At 45.0% G+C, this 9,865-nt stretch overlaps 1 pseudogene; it reads right to left on the reverse strand.

Moving 5' to 3' along the window:
* Positions 1–600: 600 nt before the first annotated feature.
* LOC132628368 (uncharacterized) lies at positions 601–3,968 on the reverse strand (annotated as a pseudogene).
* Positions 3,969–9,865: the final 5,897 nt, after the last annotated feature.

The raw sequence follows: 9,865 nt of genomic DNA on the forward strand, positions 1-9,865 counted from the left end.
AGGCCTATGCGGGCCGCCTACGTATCCCCCATGGGAATCAGGCCAAGCGTAGTTCATATTACAAGCGGAAATAAAATTGGAATTTTGAAGTGATGTGACCGAGGCCTATGCGGGCCGCCTACGTATCCCCCATGGGAATCAGGTCAGGCGTAGTTCATATTACAAGCGGAAATAAAATTGGAATTTTGAAGTGATGTGACCGAGGCCTATGCGGGCCGCCTACGTATCCCCCATGGGAATCAGGTCAGGCGTAGTTCATATTACAAGCGGAAATAAAATTGGAATTTTGAAGTGATGTGACCGAGGCCTATGCGGGCCGCCTACGTATCCCCCATGGGAATCAGGTCAGGCGTAGTTCATATTACAAGCAAAATAAAATTGGAATTTTGAAGTGATGTGACCGAGGCCTATGCGGGCCGCCTACGTATCCCCCATGGGAATCAGGTCAGGCGTAGTTCATATTACAAACGAAAGGATATTGATTGGAATTATTCCCAAAAGACCTAAACTGATATAGGTTTGTCATGCATCCCGCCACGGGGAGTAGTGTCATTACATGAATAAGTGTTGCGGGATATTACATACAAATAAAGAAGGCTTCTAAATATAATATCTCTTGACGGCATCTGCGTTGATAGCTTTCGGCCAAATTTCGCCATCCATTTCTGCTAGGATTAACGCTCCTCCAGTCAATACTCGATGAACCATATAAGGTCCCTGCCAGTTAGGTGCAAATTTGCCTTTAGCTTCATCTTGACATGGGAATATGCGTTTCAGTACCAATTGCCCCGTTTTGAATTGCCTCGGTCTTACTTTCTTGTTGAAAGCTCTGGCCATTCTATTCTGATAAAGTTGTCCATGACAAACGGCATTCAATCTCTTTCCATCAATGAGCATCAATTGTTCGTATCGATTCTGCGTCCACTTAGCGTCACTTAACTCAGCTTCTTGGATGATTCTCAAAGAGGGTATTTCTACCTCAGCAGGTAACACCGCTTCTGTCCCGTAGACCAAAAGATAGGGTGTTGCCCCTGTTGAAGTTCTCACGGTAGTGCGATACCCGAGAAGAGCTAACGGCAGTTTCTCGTGCCAATGCTTGTAATTATCGATCATCTTCCTCAGTATTCTCTTGATGTTTTTATTGGCTGCTTCAACTGCCCCATTCATCTGAGGGCGATAAGGAGTGGAATTGCGATGAGTAATCTTGAAGGTATCGCAAATCTCCTGCATTAGACCACTGTTAAGGTTAGCGCCGTTATCCGTTATGATTGACTCCGGGACTCCGAATCGGCAAATAATGTTGCTCCGAACGAAATCCGCTACCACCTTCTTTGTTACCGACTTATGTGAAGATGCTTCCACCCACTTTGTGAAATAATCAATGGCTACCAAAATGAACCTGTGCCCATTCGATGCTGCTGGCTCGATAGGACCGATGACATCCATACCCCAACTTGCGAAAGGCCACGGAGAACTTGTCACATTTAATTCATTTGGCGGAACTCGAATCAAATCACCATGAATCTGACATCGGTGACACTTCTGCACAAAACGGATACAATCAGACTCCATAGTCATCCAGAAATAGCCTGCGCGAAGGATCTTCTTAGCCAGTGTAAAGCCATTCATATGAGGCCCACATGTGCCGCCATGCACTTCTTCAATCAAACGAGCCGCTTCTTTAGCGTCAACACATCTTAATAATCCTAACTCCGGAGTCCTCCTATACAGGATTTCTCCGCTTAGGAAGAAATGGTTTGCTAATCTCCGAAGCGTTTTCTTCTGAACACTAGTTACCCCTTCCGGATAGTCTCCGGTCTTAAGATATTTGTTAATGTCGTAGTACCAAGGTTCCCCATCAGGCTCTTCGTCCACATAGAAGCAATGTGCATGTTGATCGTGCACGTTTATCTTGATAGGATCTATGCGGTTCTTGTCTGGATGCTGAATCATAGAAGACAACGTGGCCAAAGCATCAGCGAACTCGTTCTGTGTCCTTGGAACGTGTTTGAATTCGACCTTAATGAATCTCTTACACAAATCCTTTACGCAGTGCAAGTACGGAAGTATCTTCCCGTTCTTAGTTGTCCATTCGCCTCGCACTTGATGAACCAGCAAGTCTGAATCGCCTATAACCAGAAGCTCTTGTATATGCATGTCAGCTGCCATTCTGAGGCCGAGAATACAAGCCTCATATTCTGCCATATTGTTGGTACACGGGAACTTGATTTTGGCTGAAATGGGATAGTGCTGGCCTGACTCTGAAATCAAAACTGCTCCAATGCCGACCCCTTTAGAATTTGCCGCCCCGTCGAAGAACAGCCTCCACCCCGGGTACTCTTCTGCGATGCCTTCCCCGATGAACAACACTTCTTCATCCGGGAAATAAGTTTTAAGGGGTATGTATTCCTTGTCCACAGGATTCTCTGCAAGATGATCAGCTATCGCCTGCCCTTTGACAGCCTTTTGAGTAACATACACAATGTCAAACTCGCTCAACAACATTTGCCACTTAGCTAGCTTCCCCGTAGGCATAGGCTTCTGGAAGATGTACTTGAGTGGGTCCATCCTCGAAATGAGGTAAGTAGTATATGCAGACAAATAATGTCTCAACTTCTGTGCAACCCATGTCAAAGCACAACAGGTGCGTTCCAATAACGTATACCGTGCCTCGTAAGGTGTGAACTTTTTACTCAAGTAATATATCGCTCGCTCCTTCTTTCCTGTCTCATCATGCTGTCCTAATACACACCCAAAAGCATTTTCTGATACGGACAAATACAATAACAAAGGTCTTCCAGCTTCTGGAGGCACCAAAACAGGCGGGCTAGACAAATACTCTTTGATTTTGTCAAAGGCCCTTTGGCAATCTTCAGTCCATTTGGTAGGAGCATCCTTCCTCAATAACTTGATTATTGGTTCACATATCACCGTTGATTGTGCTATAAATCGGCTGATGTAGTTGAGGCGCCCGAGGAAACTCATCACATCTTTCCGACTCTTTGGAGCGGGCAATTCCTGAATGGTTTTTATCTTCGAGGGATCTAACTCTATGCCTCTTCTGCTCACAATAAAACCCAACAATTTCCCTGCAGGTACTCCAAATGCACATTTTGCGGGGTTCAACTTCAGATTATATCGCCTCAACCTGTCGAAGAACTTTCTTAAATCCGTTAGATGGTCTGAGCTCTTTCGTGATTTGATGATGATATCATCCACATAGACTTCAATCTCTTTATGGATCATATCATGGAAAATGGTGGTCATGGCTCTCATGTAGGTAGCTCCTGCGTTTTTGAGCCCGAAAGGCATCACCCGATAGTAGTACACCCCCCAAGGTGTGATGAATGCTGTTTTCTCTGCATCTTCCTTCATTCATTAGGATTTGATGATATCCTGCGTAGCAATCAACGAAAGACTGCAACTCATGCTTTGCACAATTATCAATAAGCATATGAATATTCGGGAGGGGAAAGTCGTCTTTTGGACTGGCTTTGTTGAGATCTCGGTAATCCACGCACACTCTAACTTTGCCATCCTTCTTAGGCACGGGAACGATATTGGCTAGCCAAGTGGGGTACATCGTAGTTCGTATGACCTTTGCATCGAACTGTTTAGAGATCTCCTCCTTGATTTTCAAACTCAAGTCTGATTTAATGTTTCTTTTCTTTTGCTTTATCGGAGGACAGGATGGATCAAGAGACAACTTGTGCGAAACAATGTCAGTGCTTAATCCGGGCATATCATCATAAGACCAGGCGAACACATCTATGTACTCTTTCAAAAGTTTGATCAATTTCTCTCTCTGTGACGGAGTTAAGTGGACGCTGATTCTTACTTCCATCATGATTTTTGAATTACCCAAATTTATGATTTCTGTTTCATCCAAATTTGGTTTTGGCTTATTTTCAAAATATTCATAATCTTTAGTTAATCCTTCAGGTCGCATATCTTCTTCGCATTCTTCATCATCTTGTTCGGCATTTCCTACGGGCTCGCTCGTTTCACTATGTGTCATATTTGAGGTATCAGCAGATCTATTAATTTGACTGCTGAAAATAAAAGAAAAATTGATTAAATAAAGATGGAAAACATAAATAAAAGCATGGCTGGAAAATTGCATTTAAACTTCAATAGTTGGGAGGCAAAACAACAAAAGCATAGGCACGATTCAAGCCTCAATTTTGAATCGTGTCTGTTTCATAAAATACTGAATACAGTTTTGTCTACCAAGACTCCCGAAGAAACGGGGGCGGGGTACAAGTCCAATTGTTCAGACGACATCCTGGCTCTGCAACCCGGATAGTCGGGTCTTCGGAACATCCACTTGAAACCATGTTGCACTCTGCTTCTCCTTCGATGATGAATAAGTTCTTAAACTTTTCTAGGAGGTCGTCTTCCAGCTTTTCTTCTGACGCCTGGGCAGCGGAATCCCTGAGAAATGATTGATTCAGGAGCGGAACAGGCTTCGGCAAGGGACTAGCACTTCTTCTTTTGAGACTGGCTAAAGCAATCTCCTCAGGGGTGGGCTCATATCCGAGACCGAAAGTATGGTTGTGTCCGGGCAGTTGGATTGGTTCCACAATCCCATTCGAATTCAAACCGAGGCCTTGACCGGGTCGGAAACCGTTCTTCAGCATTTCCCATGCCACCATCATAAGCGCGTGTGGCAATTTTATTTTCCATGCTTGAACAGCACACACAATCTCTTTGATGTGGAAAACAGATCCGTCTAGTCTTTCCACACTCTCAATAGGAGGAATCGAAACTTCCGGGTAGAGGGAATTGTTGCCTTCTCCATGGATTACCACTTCCTGATGATTCCACACGAACTTCAAACTCTGATGCAAAGTGGAAGGGACCGCACCAGCCATGTGGATCCATGGTCTCCCAATCAGCAAGTTGTAACTAGTAGATATGTCCATTACTTGGAATTTCACCATGAACTCCACAGGCCCAATCTCTAGAAATAAATCGATCTCTCCGACAACCTCTCTTCGGGCTCCGTCAAAACCTGTGACACTGACCTGACTGCCGTGGAGTTTCCCAACATCGATCCCTAAAGCTCGTAGAGTAACGACAGGACATATATTCACAGCTGAACCCCCGTCGACCAATACTTTGGAGATGAACTTATCCCTGCATCTGATAGTAATGTTTAATGCCTTGTTATGCCCCAAACCTTCAGGTGGCAGCTCGTCATTATGAAAAGAGACCCGGTGGGCCTCGAGGATCTCCCCTACCATAGCCGACAATTTTTCACTGGAAGTCTCGGCCGGAACATAGGCTTTATTCAGTATTTTCACCAAAGCACTCCTATGAGCTTCAGAACTCATCAATAATGCGAATAAGGAAATTTGAGCCGGCGTTTTCTTCAGCTGTTCTACAACAGAGTATTCCTTCGTCGGCATTTTCCTCCAGAATTCTTCGACTTCAGCGTCTGTAATAGTTTTCTTCGAGCCATTCTCCTTGCTTGGCGCCCCTCGTGCCACCTCTTCGGGGGCATAGCATCGTCCAGATCTAGTTATCCCGGTGGCAACGGTTTCTACAACTATTCTTCCTTTTTCTTTGTCCTTTACCCCGGATTGATAGTCCCAGGGGACCGTTTTGGTGCTGTGAGAAGGTGCTGGGGCAACGAAAGCTGTGATCTTGGGCCTTGGAGTGAGTACTTCGAACGGGGCCCTCATTTGAACTGTGATTACGGGAGCAACACAAGCTGACGATTCGACCTTATCTCTTTTCTTAACCGGGACGATGGTCCCCTCCAGATTGTAATCTTCATCAATAGTGATCATGTGCGCATCTGCATTGCAGTGATTCGGTAACGGATTGTTGTTTATGTTCGGGGGAGCTTCCTTAAGCTGTATGACTCCTTCCTTGATTAATGCCTCAACTCTATCCTTGAGAGCAAAACAGTTTCCAGTATCATGCCCTGCAATTCCCGAATGATATGCACAATGTTTAGTCTCGTCATACCATCCTGGGATAGGATCAGGAGTTCTTCCTTGAATTGGTTGGAGTATCCCTGCCATTTTCAGCCTCTCGTACAGTTGGGCTAAAGGCTCGGCTAATGGTGTGTAAGTTCTGGTTGGTCTTCTTTCAACATTTGGGCGTGGTCTAGGGGTGTTTTGTGGGCGGTTTGGTGAATGGTACTGGGGTTGCGTTGCATAGGTTGGACGGTGTTGTGTTGGGTTTTGGTAGGAAGGGGTTCGAGGTGAATAATATGCTGGCTGAGTGTGATAGACGGGAAGAGGGGTAGGTGGGGGTTGGTAATAAGGCTGAGGTGTTTGAGTGTACTGGCTGTAGTGCGAGGGCTGAGGTGAGAAATGTTGGTGGGTTGATTTTTGGGTTGGTTTTTGATCTTGGACGGCCATGACTGGGGATACTCCGTCTCTCTTCTTCTTAGCAGGGTCTGCCTGAATGGCCTTACTTGTGGCCTGCAAAGCCGCAAGATTTGTAACTCTCCCTGTTTTAATTCCTTCTTCTATGAAGTCCCCCATCCTGATGACTTCAGCAAACTTCTGCCCAATGACACTTAACATTCTCTCATAATATGTGGGGTCCTTTAGAGATTGTACGAAAAGCATCGTCATTTCACTCTCTGCCATTGGAGGTTGGACTTTTGCGGCTTCCGCTCTCCAGCGTATAGCATATTCCCGGAAAGTTTCTGTCGATTTTCTCTCCAGCTTCATCAAATAGAACCGATCTGGGACAGTCTCGGTGTTGAATCTGAACCTGTCCATGAATTCCTGGGCCATATCTCCCCAACTGTGCCATCTCTGCGGGTCTTGGTACGTATACCAATCGAGTGCTTCTCCTGTTAGACTCCTTATAAATAGTTTCATTCGGATGGCCTGATCTTTACCCACTCCGACAAGCTTATCGCAATATGATCTCAAATGGGCCCGAGGGTTTCCCTTCCCGTCGAACATGTCAAACTTTGGCACTTTATACCCAGCGGGTAACTCAACGTCAGGGTGAATGCACAGATCTTCATATTCCAGCCCTTCACCTCCTCTATTGGTCTGGATATTTCTGACGGCTTCTCTCAGACTGCGAAGCTCTTTTGCCACATCTTCGTCTGCCCTTGCCCTGGCCTCCCTTTCTAATTCTTCGTAAGGGTCAACCTCTGGGTGCTGCAAAGCCTGCATCTGGGTCGTGAAAGGTTGAGCTTCTGCCACATATTGCGTGTTATGGCTAGCAATACGTGCCAGTGGGGTAGGATGAACCGCTTGGTAATTTTGGGTATGTGGATTAATTTGGGTAACTGTAGGTTGAGGAATGTAAGGGGTAGTGAAAGGTTGTGAATTGGTTTGTTGGAAGTTAATTTGCTGGAAGTTGGCTTGTTGCTGGTCATTTGGTTGCGAGGTAGTTTGTTGTATGTTGGCTTGTTGTGGGATAGTTTGTTGTTGGATAGTTTGTTGTGGGATGGTTGGTTGTGGGTGGATCTGGTGTGGAATGGTTTGTTGTGGATTTGACTGTTGTGAGGCAGATTGTTGGTTAGTTTGTTGGGGGTTGGAGGTATTTGGATGGACTGTGTAAAGTGGAAGGTTTGAGGGAGAAGGTTGTGGTGCGGGTGAATCGACAGGCGAAAAGGATGGTGGAATTGTTGTGTTTGTTCTTTGTTCAGGGTGAGGGGCGTTCAGAGTGATGGACAGATTGGTGAGATTCCGCAGTCGCTCAATTTCGGTCTGCATATTGGCCATTTGCTGCAACAATTGGGCAATGAGTTCATCATTTCCCCCTCCTGAAGCCTCAGGTTCCTCTCTTGGAAGAGTGACGAGTCCCAAGCCAGTCTGTTCGGATACCCCTGAATCATTCATATTGCCGGATGTTCGTGCTTTTGATCTCGTGAAGTATGGGTGGTCTGCCAGTTCACAGTCAACGCGAATCAACCTCTGGGGGATAGTAAAAATAAACCTTTAAAGAATGAAGAAAGCTGTGTTAGTATGGTCCGAATGATTGCTGTTTAAAATAATATGGAGATTTAGCAGATAATGTTGAAATAAACACATGTTGCATAGCAAATAAGCACATATTGCGTAGCAAACATACATTGAATAGCAAACAAAACATATTGCAAACAAACATATATTGAATAGCAAACAAAACATATCGGAAGGAAATCAATGCGTCCTATTATGCAAGGGACCTTTTGTGCCAAAGGTAGGCCTAGCGTGGATTTGAAGGATAACATATGTAGTCATGTGTCATTCCAGTGTGCTATTAATTGAAAGCTCAAAACGAATACAATCCCAATGCGAAAGAAATTATTACAATCGCTATTGAACAAGTTAACTAAAATGAAGATGGCCCTTCGTCGCTCTTGAACCTCTTGGTTGCCCGAATTGACTGATCGATCTTTCGGCGATTCTGGGCAAGGTATGACATAGCTAGAACACCCCCTGTTTTGATGCCTTCTTTGATACAAGTATCGCCCTGTTCAGCCAGAAGTGTATCCAACTCTTGCATACTTTGCTCGTAACTAAGTGCTTGCTGCTTCCAATTCTCTGCTTCCCTTTCCTTTTCCTTAAGTTGCGCATGATGCTCGGCTTCAGAAACAAGACTTTTCTTACGCAATTGTCGGAGTAATATGCATGCTTCGGCTTCCCCATCCTTAATCCGATCTTTCAAACTAACACCGGGTTTGATTGATTCCTCCAAATCAGCGGCCAGCCATTCCACATAGTTGTCCTCGCACCCAGCTTGGTATCTATTTGGCTCAACTGAATCTGTTTTTGTGGTCTCTTTCAATTTCCACATGCGAATAACCTCTTTTGCAAAAGGAATTTTCCCTTCTTTGTAGTCAACACAGTAATGACTCATATCTGCCACTAAAGGTATGTTTTGCTTCCTCCCTGATTGTCTCAAAACTCTCAGCGGGGCGTAAGGCTGCAAACCTCGAAGTCCTATCAAGACCAAAAATGGCACGATCTTCGTTCGAAACACCAAAACCTCAGACGGAAACCAACTGAACATCCATTGCATCGAGTCATCGTTCAAATGGCTAAGAAATTCTACCCACTCTTTCACACACTTTGGTTTCTCAAATGATTTTGCTGTCAGGATAGCGCCTGGAACATGACCCAGAATGTGATTCTCACCCATCGGCTTCTGGAACGCTAGACCCCATTGACTTTCTGAAGATGTTCTATCAGCCAAATTTGCAGAAGCAAGTTGCATCCTTCAAAATGCTTATACCCGCGCTTACAACGCCCTAATGCTCGGTAGATATCTGCCACGACCATAGGGACCAGAGTGTAGTGTTTCCCGTCGATGCCACCAAAAAGAGCCTTAGTTACAATAACAAGATGGGTGTGAATGTCTTTTGTGGTTCCTTTAGGAAATACTATAGTCCCTAAAAAACATACTGCGAAAGCGAAGCACCGTTTCTGCTTCCAAGAGTCATATGAGAAGAATTCATCCTGATGATCGACGAAACTCCTTTGATAACCGAATCTGTGATACAAATACTCGAGTGGTATCATAGACTTCTGCAAACATTCCACACCTTTACCCTCTCTGAACCCGAAGCTGTCAGCAAATTCTTTTGGTAAAGGTTGCCTCGGAATAATCATGCCACAATTTTGCCATTTTCTTGGTTTACGTAATAATGCCACATTTTCTATATAGCCTCCTATTTCCTCTAACAACGGAGCCATCTCAATGTTGCCAAATCTAAACACGACCCTCTTTTCATCCCAAAACACAGTTGCAGCCTCGATGATGTCTCTGCAGGGCTGGATATCCATCAAAGACGGTAAGTGTCCCAATGCTCCACGTACAACCCGCTGTCCGTAATCCCCCAAATCAACCCACCATGCTGTTAGTTGGGAAGGGACGCTCAAAACCATGCTGAATCTCG

The sequence above is a fragment of the Lycium barbarum genome, chromosome 2 (genome assembly GCF_019175385.1).
Source record: "Lycium barbarum isolate Lr01 chromosome 2, ASM1917538v2, whole genome shotgun sequence".
NCBI classification, from domain to species: Eukaryota; Viridiplantae; Streptophyta; class Magnoliopsida; order Solanales; family Solanaceae; genus Lycium; species Lycium barbarum.